The sequence below is a fragment of the Lithobates pipiens genome, unplaced genomic scaffold (genome assembly GCF_037356315.1).
Source record: "Lithobates pipiens isolate NorthernLeopardFrog02 unplaced genomic scaffold, aLitPip1_a1.2 Scaffold_8, whole genome shotgun sequence".
In the NCBI taxonomy this organism is placed as follows: Eukaryota; Metazoa; Chordata; class Amphibia; order Anura; family Ranidae; genus Lithobates; species Lithobates pipiens.
Window position 1 is genome coordinate 597675632 of NW_027507903.1, and position 8079 is coordinate 597683710.

At 43.8% G+C, this 8079-nt stretch overlaps 1 pseudogene; it reads right to left on the reverse strand.

The window, feature by feature from the left end:
* Window positions 1-6741: 6741 nt before the first annotated feature.
* LOC143964583 (U2 spliceosomal RNA) lies at window positions 6742-6849 on the reverse strand (annotated as a pseudogene).
* Window positions 6850-8079: the final 1230 nt, after the last annotated feature.

An 8079-nucleotide genomic window follows, 5' to 3' on the forward strand; every position in this document is an offset into this window, starting at 1 on the left:
CGAGGCGCTATTGTGGTTGGAGGAACCGGGTTGGGGGCGCGGCGGTGACTGGGTGTGTCCGCTGTCAGCAAAGTGCACCTGTTCCATGCGCGCCTAGTGGTGTTTTTGTGTGTGTGGGCGGGGCTAATATTTGGGGGCGGAGAAGTGACTGGTTGTTTATAGGGAGGATCTTTGTAGTGGAACCTCACAGTATAATGTCAGGTGTCAGTGTGCTGTGTCTGATTCCTATTCCACAGCATGTAAATACTGACTTCATTACAAGTCAGGCCACGCCCACCTCACACCTGTGCAGGTTGAACACGCCTCCCTGCCCCGCCCATCCATTCATTGCTTTTATTTATAGAAATTCATGGAAAACGCTTTGCAACGCGTATTTGATGCAGATCTGAACGCATCCATTCCAGAATGCGTTTCTGTGTGTGTATTTTTAATTCACTTTTGACGCGTTCCAGTGCGTTTTTGATTCGTTTTCGGATGCATTCTAGATGGCTTTTTTATATATATATATATATATAATTTTATTTTTTTCTGTACTGGGGTCCGGTGTGTTCATTATGCGTTTTAGATGCTTTCCACTGTATTCCGGTGCATTTTTTTTATGTGTTTTACCGCATTCCAGTGCAGGAAAAAGGCAGGAACTGGCTGCACTGGTGTGAACTGTGCCATTAGAAACCATATAACCTACTATCCACGCGTTTTTGACGCAGAAAAAAAAAAAGCACTGGCCTGCATGCGGTGTGAACTGGCCCTTAACTCCTTGGCGGGGGAGCCCTTAACTCCACCGAGCCGTGGAGCCGAGCGGCCGCATAGCTGCATGCATTAGTGCAAACAACAATGTGCCAAGAGCGCACACCTGGCACAGTTATTATTATTTAAGGTACTTATACAGTGCTGTCAATTTATGCAGGGCTTTACATATACATTGTATAATCACATCAGTTACCAACACATGTCAGGGAAACCTCCTCTCCTCCCTCCACGATCGCTCCAATGTGATCAAGCAGAACTTCCCCCTCTGGGTAATAAGATCAGGCCTTTTTCTGGCACTTTTTGTTTACAAGTAAAAATCTGTATTTTCTTTGCTTGAAAATTACCTAGAACCCCCAAACATTATATCATAGCTCCCAACTGTCACTGATTTTAAGGGACTGTCGCTGATTTGGAGCAATGTCCCCCTGTCCCTCATTGCTCCTCATTAGTCCCTCATTTTGGTCTGATCCATATACAGTGCCTTGCGAAATTATTCGGCCCCCTTGAACTTTTCAACCTTTTGCCACATTTCAGGCTTCAAACATAAAGATATAAAATTTTTATTTTTTGTGAAGAATCACCAACAAGTGGGACACAATTGGGAAGTGGAACGAAATCTATTGGATAATTTAAACTTTTTTAGCAAATAAAAAACTGAAAAGTGGTGCGTGCAAAATTATTCAGCCCCTTTACTTTCAGTGCAGCAAACTCACTCCAGAAGTTCAGTGAGGATCTCTGAATGATCCAATGTTGTCCTAAATGACTGATGGTGATAAATAGAATCCCCCTGTGTGTAATCAAGTCTCTGTATAAATGCACCTGCTCTGTGAGAGTCTCAGGGTTCTGTTGAAAGCGCAGAGAGCATCATGAAGACCAAGGAACACACCAGGCAGGTCCGTAATACTGTGGAGAAGTTTAAAGCCGGATTTGGATACAAAAAGATTTCCCAAGTTTTAAACATCCCAAGGAGCACGGTGCAAGCGATCATTTTGAAATGGAAGGAGTATCAGACCACTGCAAATCTACCAAGACCTGGCCGTCCCTCTAAACTTTCAGCTCAGACAAGGAGAAGGCTGATCAGAGATGCAGCCAAGAGGCCCATGATCACTCTGGATGAACTGCAGAGAACTACGGCTGAGGTGGGAGAGTCTGTCCATAGGACAACAATCAGTCGTACACTGCACAAATCTGGCCTTTATGCAAGAGTGGCAAGAAGAAAGCCATTTCTCAAAGATACCCATAAAAAGTATCATCTAAAGTTTGCCACAAGCCACCTGGGAGACACACCAAACATGTGGAAGAAGGTGCTCTGGTCAGATGAAACCAAAATCGAACTTTTTGCCCACAATGCAAAACGATATGTTTGGTATAAAAGCAACACAGCTCATCACCCTCAACACACCATCCCCACTGTCAAACATGGTGGTGGCAGCATCATGGTTTGGGCCTGCTTTTCTTCAGCAGGGACAGGGAAGATGGTTAAAATTGAGGGGAAGATGGATGCAGCCAAATACAGGACCATTCTGGATGAAAACCTGTTGGAGTCTGCAAAAGACCTGAAACTGGGACGGAGATTTATCTTCCAACAAGACAATGATCCCAAACATACAGCAAAATCTACAAAGGAATGGTTCACAAATAAACGTATCCAGGTGTTAGAATGGCCAAGTCAAAGTCCAGACCTGAATCCAATCGAGAATCTGTGGAAAGAGCTGAAAACTGCTGTTCACAAACACTCTCCATCCAACCTCACTGAGCTCGAGCTGTTTTGCAAGGAAGAATGCGCAAGAATTTCAGTCTCTCGATGTGCAAAACTGATAGAGACATACCCCAAGCGACTTGCAGCTGTCATCGCAGCAAAAGGTGGCTCTACAAAGTATTAACGCAAAGGGGCCGAATAATTTTGCACGCCCCACTTTTCATTTTTTTATTAGTTAAAAAAGTTTCAAAAATCTAATAGATTTCATTCCACTTCACAATTGTGTCCCACTTGTTGGTGATTCTTCACAAAAAATGAAAATTTTATATCTTTATGTTTGAAGCCTGAAATGTGGCAAAAGGTTCAAAAGTTCAAGGGGGCTGAATACTTTCGCAAGGCACTGTAGCTGTATATAAAATGCGTAAATACTAAGCCGCACTATACAAATGATCTCCTGTCCCCTCCCCTAATATATTATTATAATATCTGTATTTTAGGAATCTATATGTTTTTTCACATGAGCATTATGTACTTACTGTAATTTGATTTTCCACTCCCTTATTTATTTTTTGGCACTTCACTATTGATCAATATTTGTGTGTTTTTATGTTACGCATTTGGTATCTTATTGCTGAGTGCAGTACATAATACATAGCGCAGCACTTTCCTCATTTAATTAATCATTATGATTTTAGCTGCTGTATTTTATATTGATCCAATACCGTTTATATCTATTTACATGATGAGATCATTTATATAGCGCAGCATAGTATTTACTCGTTTATGTGTACACGATTTGTGAGATGTTAAAGCCGGCAGCTTTTTCTTTCTTTTTCTCTTTTTTTTTTTCTTATGTAGCGGGGTCTCTTTAAGGACTATAAAACTACTGTTCCCAGAACCCCGCTGGTTCACAGGATATTTTGAGTTATGCCCCAGAGACTTATGGGGGAGGGCATATAAGGAGGGGGAGAGGCCTAGTTCGCTCTTTTTGGGACACCCCCCTCTCTCCTAGCAAGAGGAGGTCTGTGCTGAACTGCTGGAGGGACAAGGCCTGAAGCCTGGGCCTTGTGCTATTTTCCAAAGAGCTCTCTGCCAGCCTAGTTGCACCTGAGAGACATTTTCTCTTGCTGCAGTACACCAGAAGGATTGAAGACTCAGAGGTCGGTGGATTCCTGTTCCTAGAGGAAAAGGCAGAGAAAACGGACTTGGACTTGTCCGGGTGGTGAGAGCTGTTTAAAGACAGATGCTTTATCTTTATTATTCGTTTGGATTACAAAGTTGTTCTTCAAGTGCACCACCGAAAGATTGCTAGCGAATATTGTTTTACTGGACTTCCATCTAGAACAGTCAGGCCTGACTGCATAGGTAGATAGTGCTGGGTGTTAGTTTACCCATGCGGGGAAGTAGCTGAAAAAGGGCAGCACTAGAGTTGCATAGCAATACTTTATTATGCTGATTACTCTGTTTATCTTTATTACTGGTTACTGCAGGGACCTGCTTATGTGTTGCAAACCAAATGTTCATTTCATGTTATTCCTTTTATAAAACAACAAGTAAAGTCAGTTATATACTTTCAAAGATTGTCTATGAGCTTGAGTTATCCACTCACGCACACACATATTTAGAGTATAAGTGATTTAATGTGTATTGCTAGATAATAACTGTGCCAGAGTGGGTAGAGCAGATTGCCGGGGGGTTGGCGGAGCTGTGCTCAGGGCCCAAACCAAACTTGCGGCCCTCTTAAGTGAGGGTATCGCTATACTTATATTTACTGGGCATCTGGTTCTTGGTGGCTCGCAGGATTCCTTGTGTTTTTTTGTATATAAAATGCACTTTTTATCTTTCAAAAAGTGTTTCCCAGTGCTAAACCTTTCATCCAAATGATAAATTGCTGCATTTGTAAATTTTAAAAGCCAATATAAGGAATAGTAGTGATAAAAAAAAGTCCCTTGTGGATTTAATTAACTTATTTTTTTGGGTTAATTCTCCTTTAAGGGGGTGTGGAAGGAGGCGTGTCCTATACCTACATACATTTTCTAGTAGGTGTCCCTCAGTCCCATCTCAAAATGTTGGGAGGTATGCCACTGCCACTGTGCCAACAATTGCAACAACTGTGCCAAATGCTGCCATTGTGCCCTCAAATGCTGCCACTGTGCCCATCAAACGTTGCCACTGTGCCCTCAAATGCTGCCATTGTGCCCATAAATTGCAGCCACCAAACGCTGCCCAAGCACTGTCACACTTTGAATGACAATTGCACGGTCATGCGATGCTGTACCCAAACAACATTTTTATACAGTTCCCCCCCAAATAGAGCTTTATTTTATTGGTATTTGATCACCACTGGGGTTTTTATTTTTTGCTCTACAAATAAAAAAAGACTGAAAATGTAAAAAAAAAAAATAGTATATAGTATAGTATAGTATAATATAAATAATAAGTTTTTCTTTGTAAATAAGTACAGTTTCTCTTTCTCTGATGAGCACTGATTGGCACTGATGAGGTGGCACTAATGGGCACTGATATGCAGCACTGATGGGCACTGATGAGGTGCCACTGATATGCAGCACTGATGGGCACTCATAAGCAGCACTGATGCGCACTCATAGGTGGCACTGATGGGCGACACCGATCAGGAGGCATCATTGATGTTCACAGAGTGCCATTCCTAGATTGTAAGCTCTAACGAGCAGGGCCCTCTGATTCCCCGTCTTGTATTGTATTGTAATGTCTGCCCTAATGTTGTAAAGCGCTGCGTAAACTGTTGGCGCTATATAAATCCTGTATTATAATAATAATTAATGGGCACTGATTGTCACCCCTGGTGGCCTCTATAAATAGAAAAAAGTAGTGTATATCGCGTTGGCATATATCCAATAGCAGCCAGCACAACACTAAGACAAGTGTAAATCAAGAAATAATTAAAAATTAAAATTATGTGTAACGCTCAAAACATGGAAATACATATGTATATAAACGAATGTACACTGTGCAATGACCACGAAAACTAAAAATAATGTAAATGAGATGTGAAATTCACACCCAAACTAAAGTCCATGTGCCATCATACAAAAGTTGTTTTAAAACATAAACATAGCAGTCTTTAAAAAAACGGTGAAAACAAATTATTATTTTTTTTTTTATTGAAAGCCTGTGGTGTGCAAAACACTCAAAAACTTCACCCGGTGCATAAAAAATGTGCACACACATAAAGAGTGACACAAAAAAGTGCAGACGGGTACACAAGCCCTCTAAAATCAGAGGGCCTTGTCCTGAATCCCCCGGGGCGTTAAGCTCCTGACAGGGACAAGGACACTTAAAACTTGGTCTTCCTGGCCGAAACCAGTCAGACCCCGTTCTTTGGAAGGTCTGCCGAAACAGACCCACCCAAATACTAGGTGAGGCTCCCCCCAAAGGGAGACCCCAACCCTAAGGAAGAGGGCGAACTAAGCCAGAAGGCCATGTCCATCCCCTCACCAGCAGCGCCTAGAGGCGATTCAGTTCGCATTGTGCGCTATACAAGTATTTCATTCATTCATTAACCAGACTTTCAGGACAGGCCCTGGGACCTGTGACCCTACTCATCACAGCAAAAGTGACAAAACAAGACGTGACAAACACACACTAAAATAAATAAAAAGTGGGGAAGGGATAGTGGAGAGGCGAGTGAAAAAGGTGGTCATTGTGTGAAACAATGACCAGGCCCTCCGGGACAGGAATAAAAAATTCCTCTGGTCCCAGCCAAAAGGCCCGGCCCAAGAGGCAGGTGCTAAAAAAGCGTGTTATGGTGCAGTGACCTTGGTGCCCAAAATCAATGTGACCCTCACTCACAGTGATTCTTAGGCACCCCCGGACTGCCACTCCAGGGGCACATACTCCATAGGCTTTCAAGACCGCCCTGACCCATGGTCTGGACCACAGCAGCCCCCACCCCAGACAGGAAGGCATGAAGATCAGGAAGCTTGGTGAGAGCCTTTTGCTATCAGGCTCTACTGTCGCTCCCATCACTCCTTCCTAATTACATTCGGGGAGTACTAACTGCTCCTCCCCCTCAGCATAGAGATGAGCCAGTATTCCCTCCCGAAAGACTGTCCAGGGCTAGAACTACCCCAATCCAGGCCAGAAGGCCAGGTACTCGACCCTCTGGGTCAGACCAGTAGCAACACCCATCCTCACCAGGAGCATCCTTCCAGACGGCTCAGACTCGACCATGCATCGGCCCCCAGGTTACAGTCGGGCGGCACGACGTGGCCCCTACTGAAAACGGCCTTCCGGATGCTAATTACGCCATTGGAGAGTGCTGACCAAACCCTCTCTATTAGAGATGGAACAGCGCCTCCTTTGGCAACTGATAAGAACAGATACTACACTTAATCTTAGCCAAAAGGCAGAGAAGCGATGAAAACAAATAACATTTTTCTTAAAAAGCCTATGGCGTGCAAAACATACCCAAAAACTTCCACCCGGTGCCAAAAAAAGTGCACACACATCAAGAGTGAAACACAAAAACGTGCCACGGGTGTCTGCTATCCTCCACAAGGAAGGACCTTACCCTGATCCCCCGGGGCGTTAGGCTCCAGACGGGGACTGAGGTACCAAATACATGGCCCATCCAGCCGAAGCCAGACGACGGCCTTACTCCGGAAGGTCTGCCGAAACAGACCCACCCAGGTACTAGGGTGGTGGCTCCCCGTCCCCATCAGAAGGCTTCCCTTTTCGGCTACGAACCGCTCCAGGTTACCTTCACACCAGCAGGTTTTGCATAGCAACCGCCACCCCTGCTCCACCTCGCCGTAGAACAGGGACGGAAGGAAGCGCCACCTCCTGGTAACTGATAAGAACAGATACTACACTTGATCTTAGCCAAAAGGCCGTGGGGCACCTTATGTAAGGAGGGACTCTGCTGGGGGCACCTGATGACATAAATTGTGTACATAGAAGTGGGATTCCACATGACATCAATGTTGAGGTGAGGACATAGACAATAGAACCACCACTGGTTAGCGTGGAGGCTTACCGGGGTGAGAGGAATGAAATGGGCATATGCTCAGTGAGTCAACAAGGCTTATGGTGCAACCACCAAAATAGGGGACCTCCACGTCTGGGTTCCACATCAAGTTGTAATGGAGAATTAACCAAAATAAAGGTTAATTAAATCTACAAGGACTTTTTTTTACCACTACTATTCCTTTATATTGGCTTTTAAAATTTACTATTGAAGCAATTTAGAAATCAGATGAAAGGTTTAGCACTGGGAGACACTTTTTGAAAGATAAAAAGTGCATTTTATATACAACTACATAGATCAGGGCAAAATGAGGGACAAAAGAGGAGGAAAGAGGGACAAAGGGACATTGCTCCAAATCGAGGACAGTCCCTCCAAATCAGGGACAGTTAGGAGCTCGGAAGAAGCAGTCTTCAGAAGCAGCCAACTTGTCAGACCAAATACTCTCAAGTGTTCCAAATAGCATGATGACCAAAAAAGAAAATACTCCACATAGTGTGACTCCGTATAAAAGTACAATTTATTAAAAGAAAATTGGAAACACTCACATTTAGGAAGTGGATCAAGAGCTTAAAACTGAAGTTTGTGGGTAACACAATGATATCAGCAGGGCTCGTCCTGGTGG